Genomic DNA, 18,627 nt, shown 5'->3' with positions numbered 1-18,627 from the left:
ATATGAATATCAATTGTTCCAGCACCATTTATTGATGAGACTCTTTTCTCCTTTGAATATTCTTGGCTTCCTTGTCAAATAATAATTGACCATATACACTTGGGTTTATTTATGGGCTCTCGATTCTGTTTTATTGGTCTATTTATCTGTTTTTATGCCAGTACCATAGTGTTTTGATTACTATAGCTTTACAGCATAGCTTGAAAGCAAAAAGTGTGATGCCTCCTGCTTTGTTCTTCTTTCTCAGGATTTCTTTGGCAATTTGGAGACTTTTGTGGGTCCATATAAATTTTAGGCGTGTTTTTAAGCCCATATTATATAAGCAATGAATACCCAGTGAATGAAGGTTTGGCGTGTTTGAAGTATTTTGACACTTTAAAAAGTTACTAATGGGAGCTTCCCTGGTGGTGCAGTGGTTGAGAGTCCGCCTGCTGATGCAGGGGACATGAATTCGTGCCCCGGTCCGGAAAGATCCCACATGCCGCGGAGCAGCTAGGCCCGTGAGCCATGGCCACTGAGCCTGTGCGTCCGGAGCCTGAAAAATTTAAATGGGGAACATTTCTTTTCTTTCTAGTGGTGTAAAAGCAATTGGTGTTTTTCAATTAATTTTACATTTGACTTGAATACAAATTGCAGAAAAATTTTATTACTTCGTTCTTCCATCAACTTTATGTGACAGTATTATTATAACTCTATGAAGCACAAAGAAGTAGTTTGCCCAGAATAACACAGTTAATAAATGATTGGATTGCAGTACAAGTATAGTATAGAATCCAATAGTGGTTTTCACTTTCAGCTACTCTACCACTAGTATTTAATAAAATCTTTTAATCTATTGCTTCCATTAGTCTCAGTACCAATGCAATTATTATGTGACTCTCAAAAGCAATCTTGTTTTATTTGGGGGGGGCAATATACAAATATACACTTTGGCTGTACGTATATCAAGTGTCCCTTATTTATAATATGAGAAAGAAAGTATCATTTGAATAATTTGTGTTTATGTTTATCCCTTTTTAACACTCGACATTTATATCATCCAATTTATTTTGCTTTAATCTTCAGGATACTGTGAAACAAGGAAATGTTCTCACATTTTCATGATTTTCATGATTAGTAGTCTTAGCCCTACTAAGACTTTTATTTGATATGATGAAAAGTTAATGAAAATAAACAGAATGAATAAAAATAATTAATTATGTGATATAAGGAATGATCTAATTATTCATCTTAAGGAGTTCAAATAGCTCTCTCCTGTCCACAAATGAATGCAGAGTAAGTAATATAGCATAGGCACAGATGTGACTACTTGTTTCATAAATAAAACCAGAAACCTAGAGACATGTCTTGAAATGCTATACCTAGAATAAAGGAGTTACACTTGAGTAAGAAAACAGCTCTTACAGCATATTAAAAACTCTGACTTAAAAGGAAGTGTACACATGAGAAAATCAAGTAGAACTCTTCTAAGAGAGAGTGGGGACTGGACCATAAATCACAACATACTGACTACTCTCCTTAAATAGCATCAGGGTTATAAAACTGAAAATGAAATTGAAAGAAAATAACTTCACCAAAAGCAGGTTTTGATATGTATGTGAAGATGAAAATGGAAAAAATTAAAATATTACTCATAGGAAAAAAGATAACACAGATTCAGCACATCAAAGTAGCTAAGTGGTTACCAATGACTTATTTTTGACAATTATGTATGAAAATTTACTCCTGTTTCCTACATGCATAATGAGAACAGTTAAGTTAACTTGAATTTTTTTTAGCATAAATCATCAAGAAGAAAACAGAAGATCAAAAATATAAAGTTCTTTCAGGCTCACACAAAATGTCACTCTTTTGATATTGTCCGTATTTATTTCATAAAAATGTCTTTGTAGGCATGAACGATATCTAATTGTGTCTGTGTCACAGGGGTCTCTAAAACAGATGGAATTTATTTTCTATCCAAGACACCTTTATTTTAATTTGAATATTGGAATTCTCTTCATGGTATTTTGACTTGTAGGCTTTGAAATTAAATATGCATCCAGTCTGACTGAAATAAATGACACTCTTGGTCAAAAATCTTTTGGAAAATCAGGAGATATTTTGTTTTTCAAATTTTCAACAACTCTATGAGATGACGTGTTTAAATGAGGTGGAAAGAAACTTGCAAATGTATATTTCCTTGAGATTAGTAATTTTGAACAGGAACAGTGAGGTTATCCATTAATTTATCAATCTTAGGAATATTTATTAAATCCCAAATACCGTTTACTAGGGATAGACAGATGAATAGAGTTATTCCTTATCCTCAAAAATCTCACAAACCAATAAGTAAGGAAAGCCAAGAAAAACTGATTTCTAATATAACATGATAGCTGTTATAATAGAGTTACATTCATTTAATATCATATGAGAGTACAGAAAGTCATTGGCTATTTCTCACCTGTTTTTCACTACTAGACCTTGCTTATTTTATGAAACTTATCAAAATATTGAATTAAACTTCTCTTTTTCACTTGTCTTTCCTATTAGAATTTAGTCTACAGTGCTAATCAGTGGGAGGCAATAATATTCAATTAGTGCTCAAAAATGTGATATATTTTTAATGCTGTATTTATTTATTTGGTCCAGAAAGCAAACATAAGTTTTCTGAATCAGAGGCAAACTTGAAAGTAATAACTGCCGAGGTTTCCTAGGCCACATTCTTCGCCTTCACGGCGATGTGATAGGAGCCAAATGGTTAACGCCAGTGCCGTCTGTACCATAGCAGCAGAATCTCAGAATTGTGAATTTGTGGTCTTGTATAGCATTGGTACACATCTGCCACCCTCACCTCCTGCTCTTTCTATTAAAAAGTCTCTCCAAGAAGAGAAATTGAAAGTCACTGGTTTAGAACACTTTGGAATGTAGACACATAACTTTGCAGAAATAACTCTCTAGAAAAATCTGGACCTATCTGTTTATTCAATCACCCTTTAACTTTCAAGGCTTGTCATTTAATTTAAGTCTTTAGTAAATTTTGGTCAGAAAGCCCTGACCATGCAGAAACATAAAAATATTCATACTGCTTCCCAACACTAAGGAAAGTGTTTATAGGGAATAAAGAACAGTGAAGTACAGAATTATTGAAAGGCATATGGTAACAAACAAAACCAAATTTATCCCACTCCTTCACATCTGAATCTATTTCTTCACACATTACTGCTGAATGTCATTTACTTGGATTCTTCTGTCCACTAACATGATTCATATTTGAAGGATTCAAATAAAAATGACAAAGCAGTAACTAAGTTTACTGATTATTTATTACAAGTTGTCCATTTTTATTTGTGACACCTGGAATAAACATGTGTGCCTAGGAGCAGAGATAGACAGAATAAAAGGACTAAAAAAGAATGATATGGGAACCAGGTACACTCTTGAAATATTTCATGGGATTTCCTATGCTAACTTATATGAGATCACTAAATATCCATACTGATATATATTCTACTGTGAATATTAAGAACTATTCATGTATGTTTTAATATGTCTACAAAAGCAACAGGATCAGGAGTGGAAGATGAAAGCACGGATTATAGTCCAGGAGGAGCGACCATGTTTTGCAAATCATTTAATTCTGTAGTATTATTTCTGGATTTTCATCTGTAACATTTTGGGGTTACACTAGATGCACAAGTTCATCGACTTGTGAAATTATATGGTTAGACTGGACAAAATAATGAGGTCGCACTAGATGATATTTAAAATCATTGTCAATTTCACAATCTATGTATTATGTTGTTTTACATACACACAGACAGACACATACACACAGACAGACACATACACACAGACAGACACATACACACAGACACATACACACAGACACATACACACAGACAGACACATACACACTGACAGACACATACACACTGACAGACACACACACACACACAGTTTAAGAAACAAAGTTGGAAAAAATGCACTGACTGATAGGTAGATTCAGTAATACCTCATATGTAGAGAATAGTGTTAGTCTTTTCTCATATACACATTACAGATTTTATAAAACAGGTTATTCTGCAATAAGCTTTTTTTCTTTTAATTATGAGCAAGAGTAAAGGCTTTGATAATTAAATTTTCATTGACTCTCCAACATCCCTTGAATTATCTGTAAAGAATGAACACCAGTGCTGATTCATCAACAATGTTACACTTAATCACCAGCAGGGAATTACCTTTTACATAAATATGAACATGTTAAGATATTTGATACTATGATTTAAAGTTACAGATGTACATTTAAATCTTATTTCAAAGGAGAATCTTCTTAGAAGGTTTCACAGCATTTCATATATATTAAATAATGATATCATAAGATTCTGAAGTCAACATATGACTTATAAATTGTAAAATAAGTTTCTACATGTGTTAGGGTAAGCCATTAATTACCTCCGGTAACTGGTGAAAAAAAAGATTCCTAAAGGCTTTCCTGTAAACTCCGACCCTCCGGTATCTTAATTGTATTATGATCCTTTTGGCCTTAGCACAAACAGAGTAAAAAAACACCACAACACTCAGGCATGTATACACACACACAGGCAAGCACACATGCATTTGCCCAAACAGACAATAATTTAGGAGTTGTTTTAATTAATTATATCTGAAAAAGTTTTCACTTTTCTATGATATATATTTTGCTGTGATTCAGATGACTGTCTATAGGAAAATAACCAAAGACAATCTGGTCAGCAGAATTCTAAGACGGCTCCCAAAATTTCTGTGCCCACTATATACGCAATCTGCATAATCCCTGGAGAATGAATATGATGGATTTTACTCCCATGATTAGGTTATGGTATATTGCAGAATTGACTTTAAGAAAGGGAGGTTTTCTAGGGCATGCCTGACCTACTCAGATGAGCCCTTTAAAAGCAGAGAATTTTCTCTAGTTGTTCACAGAGGGAGAAGTTAGGGATTAAAAGCATGAGGGGGCTTTGCCAGAGGGAGATTTTCCATTTCTGGCTTTGAAGATACAAGAGGCCATGTGGCAAGCATTTAAAAGCAGCCTCTAGTTACTGAGAATGGCCTCAGCAACAGCTAACGAAGAAACAGATACCTCAGTCCTACAACCAGCAGAGAATGAAGTCTGCTAATAACTTGAATAATCCTATAAGCAATTCTTCCCCATAGCCTCCAGAGACAAACAGGAATGCGGTCCTCTGACACCCCAGCCTTTGAGGAGACCCTGAGCAGATGATGTCGCTAACCTGTGCTAGACTTCTGAAACGCAGAACTGTGAGCTCTAAAATAGGTGTTGTTTTAAGCTTCTATTTTTGTGTTATGCAGCAATAGGAAAATAATATGAAAAGAAAAAAATAACTTGAAGTACAAACCTTTGAAAATTTTATAAAATACTTAGAGACGATATGCCAATATGCCATATCGAGTTGGCCAATCTGAAAATGATCAATAAATTAAAACAGTGTTTTGGTGGAAAATCGTGAATCCCACTTAATGTATTTTTTCAGGGTTATTTTTGTATAGTGCCAGTTTGTTTTGTCATCTATCAACATTTTCAGGAAAATATATGTATGTTTTTCCAGAATTTTTCTTTCATTTTTATATATAACTATTTTAGGATATTTCCACTGTCCCAATTTTGTCTGGAAAACGTGGGGACTTGATAAAACTGTGAAGGAAATTAGGAGCTGAATCTTTAAGGATTGCCAACCCTGGTTTGACTCATCTGTTGCAATGTTACTGATATTATATCAGTATAATATTTAACTGAAATTTATTAGGTTTCAATAAAAGAAAAGAACTCTTACCAGCTTTTAAATTTCAACACCGAATCAAAAACTTATTAATCCTGTTTAATGATATTACTCTCTGAATTTTCTGGCTTCATGCATTAATCTAATTTTTTCATGTCAATGGACTATCGTCACGGTTAATTTCTGTCCTATTTTTCCCATAAATATATAAGTTTACTGTAAAACAAGGGAGCAGAACAATTATGCCCACGTTTTTCCACATGGTCTACCAAGAACGAGCCCCCGCTTCAACTAAAATCATTAGATTTTAATATATTGTGAGCAGATGAAAGTTCAGCTTATAATATCACAGGATCTTAAAATAATAGATAAAGCAATCAAGAGGTATCAGCTAACAAATTTTTTTCCAGTTTTCTCCTATTATTCTCCATATTTTGTTAGTTGACTTTCACCATTTATCAGTGGAACACCAGGGTCAATGTATCTTTTTATTTTTTTAATTTATTAATTTAATTTAAATTTTAATTAAAAAAAATTTTTTTTATACAAAGTTACATTGACCCCATGGCACATATATACAGTGGGGTCACTGTATCTTTACTGAACCGAAGGTACTTTTAAAGCTTTTCTATTGCTCAGTGCCTATTAACAGGAAAGAATTAAAATAGTTCTTAAAGAAATCAAGTACATAAATAGGGCATAGCATATCTATTAAGCAGAAATGGTCTTACTTTATCTTAAAAGAAGTTTTAATCCAGAATATTTATTTCATTTAACATGAAATATGTTTAGATTAAAACAAGAATGTACAAACTCAAAAAGCATTATAATTTAAAATAGATGTTATTTAAAAATATTTTTCTATATTTTAAATATTTATATTTAAATATTTATTAATCAACATAATTTTTACTATAACATCTCAAGTGTTTACTAATCATTATCCAAACAGTAGACCAAATTGCATATTTAAATGCTCCCACATCCTAGCTGCTGTACGTTTTTCTTTAAAATGCAGGAAAAAAATCAGTAAAACAATGTGCCAAATTTTTATCTTTTTAGTTAGAAAATAACAATAGGTTAACAACACAGTATTTAGTAAAATACACTTAAACATTTTTTAACTTAGAAATTTAAATTCCATGAACAGCTTAGCTTACTTATTTAGGAGCAAAGTCTCATGCATTTTTATGTATGTCTGTAATATTTAATATTCTATATCTTATCTGAGCTAAGTTACTATTCTAAACAAAAATTTTAAAAATTAGCACTGGGATGCTGTGAAAGTGCTGTCTGTCAAATATTATTTTGTCCTGGTCATATTTAGGGCATTATCGTTAGTGTTTTGCTGTAGTTTTACTTTAACTTTCTAATTTAACCTTTGTTATGACCTTGGGCACGAAACGTTCTCATTAAAAATTAAATTGCTTGTTATAGCCTGGCATCGCTTTCCTCTTTGATCAGAAAGCACAATAGGTTCCTTGAGTGGATTTACCTATAAAGTATTCTAGTAATGAGAACAGAAAAGGCAAGTTTGATAAGCTTAACACTGAAACACAAGCTACAGAAATGCCACGAAGGGGGACAGGAAAGAAACATTTTATACGGTGAAAATAAAGTACAGATTTGTGATATTAAAATTTGGTCTTCTATCTCATTAAGTAGGCCTTTCTTACAACTTGAAAATCTAGTTGTTGATTTCAGTTCTACAAAATTATGTTCTGCCACTGTATATACTTTGTTGATAATGTCAAAACCTCCACCTCCCCTCCCCAAACAGGAGAGGAGAGCGGGCAGCCCTTGGATAAGTCCACTGACAAGAAAACAGTTTAAGTGGGTTAGTATTAAAACGGCGCCTAGGGCTTCTCAGGAGGCACAGTGGTTGAGAGTCCGCCTGCCGATGCAGGGGACACGGATTCGTGCCCCGGTACGGGAAGATCCCACATGCCGTGGAGCGGCTGGGCCCGTGAGCCATGGCCGCAGAGCCTGCGCGTCCGGAGCCTGTGCTCCGCAACGGGAGAGACCACAGCAGTTAGAGGCCCGGGTACCGCAAAAAAAAAAAAAACAAAAAACGAAAAAAAAAAAAGCCTCCTAAATTAGGTATTTCAATACGCTGAAAGCTTTCTTCTTTTCTAAATTTTGAGGCTGTGATTTCACAGTTTTAATTGTGCTATAACAATTTAGGTTGGTGTAGCTCTATTCCCAGAGTTCAAGTATAATTTACGGTTTTCCACCTTTTCAGCCTATGGGGGAGAGTAGTAAATAAAAGCAGAATGGTTTACATCAAAGGTTCACAGCAACTATATATGAACTAAAATATTCTGAAAACGTTGCATGCCCTGAAATGCCTTCATCTTCGCAGTATATAAACTCATTTGCATTTGAAATTTAAAGGCTCTATATTCAGGGTTCCATCATACAGGTGACTATGTAAAGAGTTGACAGTGAAACACATGATATTTATGTCTACTTATTGTCCTTGGATGTAGTTGTATCAACGCGGAGAGAAAGAAATCCTTTAAAGGCATTCATTTTTTAAAATTTTAGAATAAAATGTATTCTGATAGTAATATAAAATTTAATATCATTTAAATGAAAATTCCAATACTATTCAACTCATATTGTCAAAAAATCCTTGGAATCATCAAAAGTATATCCTAATTACTACCATTAGTCTTTTACCATTAAGTTGAGGCCAATCAAACAAGGAAGAGGTCCAAGGTCAGGGCCTACCCTGTACTTCGGAGTTCCATAGATAATAAAATAAATGTAAGCTCTTGTAGAGCAATGATGCTTAAATCAAATTCTGGAGATGAAATACATTTCTTTCATCGAAGATTAAATTAATTTTGATTTGTTACTCACTTTGTACTTCAAATATAAGATAAAGAAAGTTTAAAAAATTAAGGATTTGTTATCCATATATTGTATTCTTTTAGGACCATACCAGTTTTGTTCCATTTAGTATGTACTTATAACCCCAAGGAATGTTAACTAGGGCTATTGCTTTGCATTAATATTGGGGTTTATTTCTGTTCCCATTTTTTTTTTATTTCTAGGTAATCATATTACATGCTGTGCAAAATTTAAAATTTAAAAGTACTACTTTTATCATGTACAATAAGGAATTTGAAAATACTTATCAATTTTCATATGATAGACAACTAGAAGTAGGGTTGAAGATGGAGACGTGGATCTATTTACACACAGGGTATCCTTGATAATTAGCTTTTCAATGTTGACCTAGAGTTGCTCCAGTTTAATATACTCACCTCTTCTCATATTGCAGTTTATTCGGTTATTGCAACTTTTCACTTTTACAATTTATACTGTTACATTCTTACCTATAGCTTTACCTATTCCTATATTTGTTCCACAAGATGAATTAGCAACCATTACATCTCTTCATCTAGAAGTACATATAGTTTCCAGTTCTTTAACATACTGGTAAATGGATTTATAAAGTCACTTTATTAACTTACCATGATATAAGCAAAGGAAAAATAATAAGTATCAATTTGTCTATATTTCATTGTTACTTTTGCTTATATAATGGTAGTAAAGCAATATATATTTTTCTTTAATTTTTTTTGACATTACAATTGTTACCTGTACCATTTCTCCACATATTTACTAGATTCTAGAATATTTTATGAAATTATATAAAATGTACTTACTAGCCTATTTTATAACATACTTTTCCTACACATATAAATTAGTCCTTAGAGTTTTATTTCTGATGTTTTGATTTTACCAAAGTTTTAAAGAGTTAAAGCAACTGGGCCATTACCCATTTTTCTTTCCTTACCTGTGGGACATTCTGAGAAGAAAGGCAGGTGACCCAGGCTAATCTTCCTGAAAACATCTGATAACCGGACCTCTTGGCAAATAGACTAATTATACTGTTACGAGAAGAGTTTCTAATCTATGAAATGCATTTAGCAGACTGCCTGCAGTTTAGGATTCCTTTTTGAGAAACAAACCTAGAATCCTTATATTTACAAGGTATTCTCCTTGGAAAACGCATTTAAGCTACAACTGTATGATTCATAATCAAAATGTTCTCTGTGTTTGAGACACCTGAAGACTCTCCCTAGAACTCTCTTCTCTTACTCTGGTCCAGGGAGCTCGAGCCCACTGCAGAAAATAAAAGATCAGAGGACATGCCCTCAATGTCTCAGTCTTCTTCCTGCTTCCACTGTGCATGTTTACTCATTACAACAAAATTATTGGAAAACATTTCACACTGGGTAAGGACTCTGTTTCATGTGAATCTGACTTGACAATGCAAATTTTTACTTCTGTTTTTAACTTATATATATACATGCATGCACACACACACATATTCAGATATTCACATTAATTATTGTTTCCTTTTTCCTCTGTGATATTTTTCTAACAATAAAATCTCTTATATATGAAAAATATAAGTAATGAGGGCCCACTATATGCCAAAACTTGTACTAGATAACAAATGAGATTCTTGTAATTAAATAATTTATAACTTAGTGAGTTCTATCACCTGACTGCAGAATCAAGAAATATGGAACAGAGAAGTTGACCCACAATGGATACATAAGATAAGCTAGGCATAGACGTGCATGGTTGTAAGCTACCGAGATTTTGGTGTGGTGGCTTAGCCTAAATATACTGATAAATATACCATCATCAACAGTGGGCTGCTACATTAAAAAAGGGGAAAAAAGTGGCGTAGGCATTTGCACTAGGCATTGGATAGCGAGGAAACTTTATTTGAAGATTGGAAAACTATCAATGCATGCATTGTAGTGGTGGAGCATCTCATAAACGTGCTTCTCCTGTGACAACTCAGAAGGCAGATAAATGTACTAAAAGAGTCCACGGCTTTGGCGGAAAGAATCAAGAGATAGAATGTTGGCTATCATTGGCGATATTCCACAGGGTACCACCAGATGAGTCTATAAAAGCAAATTCTTTGTAAATAGGATTAAAAGAAAAATCAAGGAGTCTACATATTGGGACTTGTTGGGTGGAGAGGTGCAACTGATGCTCATCTAACTGTGAAAAGCAAAACTGAGAAAAAAAATCATGTTGCAAAATAGAAAATCAGCCTGTGGTCAGGACTGAATCAAGGTTATGGCCATCAATTCCTCTGTCACAACTTCTAACTCTGATTAAGTTGGGACCCAGTAAATACTCCCAAATGATCAAAAGTGGTTCAACGGAAAAGGTCTCATGAATACCTTGCCTTTTAAGTTCAAATAACTGTAACTAAGACTAGAGAGAGAAGCTTACCAAATATCTGTGGGTCTATGGCTATTGGCACGTGGAGCTGATTGCTGAAAACAAAGCAGTAGATTTTCAGAGATATAAACCATTCAACATTCCACCTGTGACTGAGCTTAAGCCCCAAATTCCTATAGAAAATAAGCTTAGTTTCCAAGGAAAGATTTCTCTCTAATGCTTTCTTTAGATGCAACCAAGAAAGATAATGAAACAGAACATCAAGAAAGCAGAGGCAAAGTCCACGGAAAGGAATTGACCGGCGTGCTCCCTCCCCCGTGAGATGTCAGAATTGTGATGACGTAGTGTCTGCTCCACAACTTTCATTCTTCTCCTTATTGACACTATCCTGTACCTATTGGGTGTGTCCTTTTAATTCTTTGATCTCTGCATCAAGAAAAGCTATATGCAAATCTGACATGGAAAATATGTGATCCTGGACACTGATTCTGATGCTAAACTGGACTCTTTAATGTACTTCTTGGGGCAAAAGGGGGCTAAGCATATTCTATGTAAATAGCACAGAAGCAAATTTTATGATCAAGAGGACAGCCTGTGTAAATTATTTACTTTTCAAACTATTTACCTCTTTTCTACTGTTATTCAGGATGAAAAATGGTCTCCCAAAGTTGTCTATGTCCTAATCCCTAGAGACTGTGACTATGTTAATTTCCATGGCAAAAGGAACTCTGCAGATATGATCAGTTTATGGATCTTGAGATGGAGAGATTATTTTAGATTCTCTAGTAATCACAAGGGTCCTTATCAAAGAGAAGTGGGAGGGTCAGTTTGAAAGAAGGAGATGTGAAAGAGAGAGAGAAAGAGAGAGGAATTTGAAGAAACTATGTTCTTGGCTTTGAAACAGAGGAAGGGGCCACTAGCCAAGAAACAGTTAGCCTCTAGAAGCTGGATAACCAAGGAAATGGGTACCACCTTACATCCTCCATACGAAATACAACCCTGTTGATAATCTTGATTTTAAGACTTCTGACTTCTAGAACTGTAAGATAATAGGTTTGTAAGATAATGAATCTATAAGATAATAAATTGTGGTAATTTGTTACAACAGTAATAGGAAACTAATAAAATGACTTTCAGTTCTCATCCCTGTGGGAAATTATACTTTCCTACCACACTGACATCATTCTTGCCAATGTAACTTGCCTTAATTAATGAATCATGAGGAAAAGAGACATGTCACTTCCAAGGAGAAGTTTCAACAGCCATCACATGTTTCCACCGTGTTTGTTCGTTTTTTTTTCCTCTGCCACAACAATAGCAATGTCTCAGACAGAGATAGCTTCATTCTCCTGAACTCCAGAATGAAGATATATGTAGTAAGACCATAGCTGGTCCACAGTGAACTTAAAACAAATAGAAAATAAACCATTGCTGCTGTCATTCACTTGCTATACAGCTAGAGTTTAACTTGGACAGAATGGCTATCTTTCTCCAAAATATCTAAGTCTTTCCATATAGGATTTGTATGTATTACATTTCACATTTTTTTACTCTCTCAATACAATTGATGAAAGCTTCATTATATGTTATATACATTTCTCATGTTTTCTCTAGATTTGCAATTATTATTCTTTATATTTTTAATCAGAATTCTTGGTATGTCAGAAAAAAGGAAAATGAATATGTCTTCATGTGATTTGAAGCCTGTGTGTGTCAAAATAGATTATTAGACCTTGAATTTCTTTAAATCTCTTTTCTGTTGGGCTTGGTTATTTTTTACTATAGAAATTTCTGGGTTATATAAAAGGTGTTATCCCATTTCATTGTGAAGGCTAACATATCAAAGAATACTGCGGCAAGATGAAATTCTAATATAGATAAACATATATATATATTGACCCTGAAGGCATTATGCTAAGTGAAATAAACCAGTCAGAGAAAGACAAACACTGTATGATCTCACTTATAAGTAGAATCTAATTAAAAAAAAACCCCACCAAACTCATAGAAAAAGAGATCAGATTTGTGTTTATAGGAGGCAAGGGGTTGGGAAGAGGAGAAATTGGAGGAAAATGGCCAAAAGGTACAAATAACCACTCATGAGATAAATAATTACTAAGGATGTAAAGTACAACATGACGACCATAGCTCACACTGCTCTATGGTTATAGGAAAGTTGTTAATAGAGTGGATCCTAAGAGCTCTGAGCACAAGGAGAAAAGTGTTTTCTTTTCTTTGTATCTGTATGAGATGGTGGATGTTAACTGAAGCTACTGTGGTAATTCACAGTATGTGTCAATCAAACAACCATGCTCTACAGCTTACAGTTTACAGTGATAGATGTCAGTTATTTTTCAATAATTGGAAAAATGTATGGGTGAATAATCCCAAACAAATAGTGGCTGTGTAAAGAGTAATGATAATGTTTAATTTTGAGATCAAAAAGATGGAAGAATATGGGCAAAAACTGCATATTAGAAGTGACATCAAATTTAAAGGGTTCTAAAGAACCTAGTTTTGTTCAGAAAAGGTAAAAAGCTTCTGCACAGCAAAGGAAACCATCAACAAAATGAAAAGGCAGCCTGTGGAATGGGAGAAAACATTTGCAAACCATATATCTGATAAGGGGTTAATACCCAAAATATATAAAGAGATCATATAACTCAACAGAGAAAAAAAAATCCAGTTTAAAAATGGGCAGAGGATCTAAATAGACATTTTTCCAAAGAAGACATACAGATGGGCAAAAGGGACAGGAAAAGGTCCTCAACATCACTAATCATCAGGAAAATGCAAATCAATACCACGATGAGATATCATCTCACACGTGTTAGAATGGCTATCATCAAAAACACAAGAGATGGGCTTCCCAGGTGGCGCAGTGGTTGACAGTCCGCCTGCCGATGCAGGGGACACGCGTTCGTGCCCCGGTCCGGGAAGATCCCACATGCCGCGGAGCGGCTGGGCCCGTGAGCCGTGGCCGCTGAGCCTGCGCGTCCGGAGCCCGTGCTCCGCAAAGGGAGAGGCCACAACAGTGAGAGGCCCGCATACTGCAAAAAAAAAAAAAAAAAAAAGACAAGTGATAACAAGTGTGAGGGTGGGGAGAAAAGGGAGCCCTTGTTCATTGATAGTGGGAATATAAATTGGTACAGTCACTATGGAAAACAATATGGAAGTTCCTCGAAAAATTAAAAATAGAACTACTACCTGATCCAGCAATCTCATTTCTGGGTTATTATCCAAAGGAAATGAAAACAGGATATTGAAAAGGTATTTGCAATAGCAAGTTCACAGCAGCATTATTCACAAAAGCCAAGATATGGGAACAGCCGAAGTGTGCATAAAGAGATGAATGGATGAAGAAGATGTGATATATGTATATAGACAGAGAGCTGAAATCAGTGAAAATAGAAAATATCAATAAAGCCAAAAGTTGTCTTAAGAACTTTTCACATTTTATCCTTACTCTCCTTCCAGGTACTTTCTGTGACATTGAACTCAAGGGTGGCCTTGCCACTCATTTTGGCCAAGGGATTGTGTATAGCAGTGATTTAGGATTTCGGGGTGCACTCAGCTTATGCCCTGGTGACCAGTGATGATTTCCCTGATGGAGAGTGTTCCATCAGTCTACAACCTGGTGAGAGGATCTGTAATTTAAAAACAAAGAAAGAAAGAAAGAAAGAAAGATGCTGAATTGCAATAAAAATTAAATATAAGGAATCAAATATGTTTAAACCACTAAAAATGTGGGATTATTTATACCCGCAGCATAACCTAGCCTATCCTGTTGGTTCTTTGAAAATAAGAATAAAATAGATAAAACCTTGGCTAATCATAAACATGCAAATATGAACACACAAATACACACACACAAAGAATATATGCATATATTTTGAATGAAAAAGGAGAAATAATATAGATGCTACAGAAATTAAATTAGAATTACAATATGACAACTGTCATGCTAATACATTGATAAAAGAAAAATAAATTTAGAAATGGCCTACTAAGATTAAGTAATGATTGACTTGACAGCCGTAATAGTTCTCTACCAATTAAAGAATTTCAGCCAGTACCTTAAAATCTTTACATGAATGAAATGCTCGATCCAAGTAGTCTTAGATCCAGCAAGTTTTACCAAATATTCCAAACATAAATGATTCCAGTCTTAGATAGAGTCTTATAGAGAAAAAAAAGGAAGGAGCATTTGTCACCTTGTCTTATTAGGCTAACAAAACCTTAATATCAAAATCTGACAAGGAAAGTTTACGAGAAAAGAAAATCACTTACCAAGCTAGTCATTAATACATAGTACTGTATTAGCAAAATGAATCTAGTAATGAATTTAAAAAAAGAAAGGTAAGTCTGACATAGTTGGGTTGATTCCCATTAACAGATAAAAGGAGAAATAATAAAATATATATGTATATAATTATCTCAATAGGCAAAAAAGCTCTCAGTAAAAATCCATACCCATTTGTTATTGAAATAGATCATTACAAAGTTAAAATAGAGTGCCTTGATGAAGGGCATCACAAAATAATAACGCAAATATAATATTTAATAGGAAAGCATTTAAAGCAGTTACTTTTAGACCAGATACACTATCACCACTTCTATTCAACATTGTAGTAGACACCCTTGACATTGAGATGAGAAAAGAAAAAAATTTGAAAATGAGAACGTCATTATTTTCAGGTCATATGATTATTTGTACAGAAAACCCAAAAGAAACCACAGGGAAATTTTAGAATTAATATATAAATGTACCAAGCTTTTTGGATTATCAATATACAAGTCAATTGCAGTGTTACACAAAAGGGATAATATTTTTAATGTAATCTAAAGATACTGATCACATAGCTGTATAGAAATTACTTAAGATATGCAGAATCTTAAAGGAGGAGATTTACTTATAGAGAATAAAACTTTATTAAAAGACATTGAAGCAGATGTAAATAAAGGAAGAATCTACTATGAGTTCAGTTGCTAGGCTCAATACTGTGAAATGGTCAATTCTTCCCATGTTGATCTATACATAAGATGAATGCAATCATAATCAAAACCCCAATAGTATTTTTTTTTTTAGAACTCAGTAACCTGATTCTAAAATTTATATGAAAGGACAAAGGGCAAGAAATAGCCTAGACTGTCCTGAAAAATAAAGAGCAAGAGTTAGCAACAGTCTTAAGACTCTGTGGCAAGAGAAAGCAGACCAAACATGTTTAGAAGATATTCCAGTTGTGTATGTTCTCTTCCTTGGGTGGTTCAGGGTTTCTTAAATCAAATAAATGGCACAGACCAGAATGGAAAATATTTATTACCTTGTCTGTATTAAAATGTACAACTTCTTTTCATTAAAAACAAAGCAAAACATGACCATATACAGAAGGACTGAGATGTAGTGTAAGAGATGCTCTCATTACACATCGGTAGTTTTGGAATGTAATCTTGTACAACCGTATTGTAAAACAATTCAGAAATCTCAGTGAAGTTGAAACTATGTGTATTATCAAAGATCCAGAAACAGTAAAAAATAAAATCAGATCAGTAACACAGTATTAGTAAGAATTTATTGTGCACAGAATAATAGTTCGAGAACTGGAAGTCTTCAAATCTAAAGCTTATATGAAGCTCAGAGGCAAGACGTTGCAGAATGGCTAATAAAGTGCAAATGAGGAAGTAGTTTAACCTTGGCAATGCTTAGCTATTACAATGGGAGTTCCCAGATAGCAGGGGGTTGGTTAAAACTGTTATTTTATACTACTTTAGGAAGATGATTTAAGTTTCTTCTATGATTATCAGAGGCGTTTACAAGAAATTACCTAAGTTAAGTTTCCCTATGTTCGTGGAATGAGCAAGATTTAATTTTGCTACATGGCTTAAATTGTTTTGTCTGCTCAGGGAATTTTCAAATTTGGTCTCCATTGTGTATTTTAACATTACCCTAAGGTAAAATCCCTACCCGAAAAAATAAAACACAAACAAAGAAAACCAAGAAGAAGAAGAAGAAAAAAAAAGTTTGCACTAGAAAGAAGCCTTTTATCCATAGCTGCATTGATCAGAAGAGGAAAACAAAAAAGCAGTGGCCTAGATTTCCATTAATAGAATATAGCATGGATGCTTACTTTATAGTATAATCATACCACACAATACTATATAGCAGTGAAACTAAGTGAAATAAAGCGGTATGCATAAATATGATTGATTCTGAAAATGCACTATAAATTAAAAAATCAATTAAAATATAGGATTCCATTTATATAAAAAAGCAGCAAAATTATAGATCGATGATAGATAGTAGGAGACACATGTGGTAAGACCATAAAACCAAACCAAAAATATTAAGAATTCATGGTTATGATTACTTCCAGAGAGGAGGAAAAAAAATGAATCAAGATCAAAGGGCTACTAACATTCAACTGGGGTTCTTAATCTGGGAGCAGAGAACAAGGGTGCTCACGCTTTTACTGTTCTTTAAACTGTGTGTATTTGCGTTTGCATGCAATATACGTTCTACTAGAAGTGTGATGACTTTACAAGATTAGCCATTTTTACATTTAGAGGTAAATTTATACCTGTTATAATCTTCTTCTAATCTTTTGGGGGCCTGTGTTTTTACTTTTTTCCTTATCAATGTTAAAACTTAATTGTTATGTTCACTCTCCCAGTAAGTTTAAAAACGTAACGTATCTTTTATGTTGTTCCCGTGTTCCCAAACACTCACGTCTTACGTTTATATTTGTGAATCATTGCCTATTTATGAAGCTTTTTTCTACCAGATATGTTCTGTGTACAGTAAGTTTTCTAAGGACTTGAACGCCTGGAGTCTCTTTCTTTAGCACTTAATGCATTTAAACGACAGGGTAAAATGCTTTCCTTAGAGCAATTCAGGGAGACTGCCTCACGTTATTCTTCCACTGAGTGCTGTACTTGAGAAACACGGTGTTGATCTTACATGCTTTCCTTTTACGTGCTCTCTGTTTTCTTTCTGGGAGCTTGTCACTGATATCCTTAAATTTCCCTGGCAAGTTATTTCCTGTTTTTCCTTTTTGGAGCTGTATGAGCCAGCCATTTCAGGGTAAATATATTAAACTATGTTTCTCTATACCACTGGAATCTGATACTTGATATTATTTCTATAAATACATGTTCTCCTTTCCTTCTCATTACCCATCTCTTCAGTCTCCTCAGAGAGAAATCAGTCCTTCTAATTCTATCCTTTATATTGATTATTTTTCTCAGATTTTGTTTCTAACTAAGCTTTCTTAAACATTTCTGGGAAAGTTTCTCACCTTAATTTTCCAACTCACTAATTTTCACTTTGCCCGTAGCTCATGAGAATTTTAATTAAAAAATGAGCTTTGAATAGCTGATGTAAGGTCTGACATAATATAATTTATATTGTTAACATTATATGAAAAATGATCATTTGTCAAAAGGAAAAATTATGTGATTTAATTTATTTTTTGTCGAATAGAAAATTATCCTGTCTCAATTTCTCAGGCTACTTAGAAATATTAGACATTCATAATCACCATAAATTTTTCCACATCTTCAATTACTATAGAGATTTCAGAATTTTCTCACATATTCCATTATCTCCTTCAAACACTTGTGTATGTGTGTGTGAGCACTTACATAT

This window comes from Delphinus delphis, chromosome 21 (genome assembly GCF_949987515.2).
Source record: "Delphinus delphis chromosome 21, mDelDel1.2, whole genome shotgun sequence".
Classification (NCBI taxonomy): domain Eukaryota; kingdom Metazoa; phylum Chordata; class Mammalia; order Artiodactyla; family Delphinidae; genus Delphinus; species Delphinus delphis.
Note: the sequence above shows the minus strand (reverse complement) of the source record.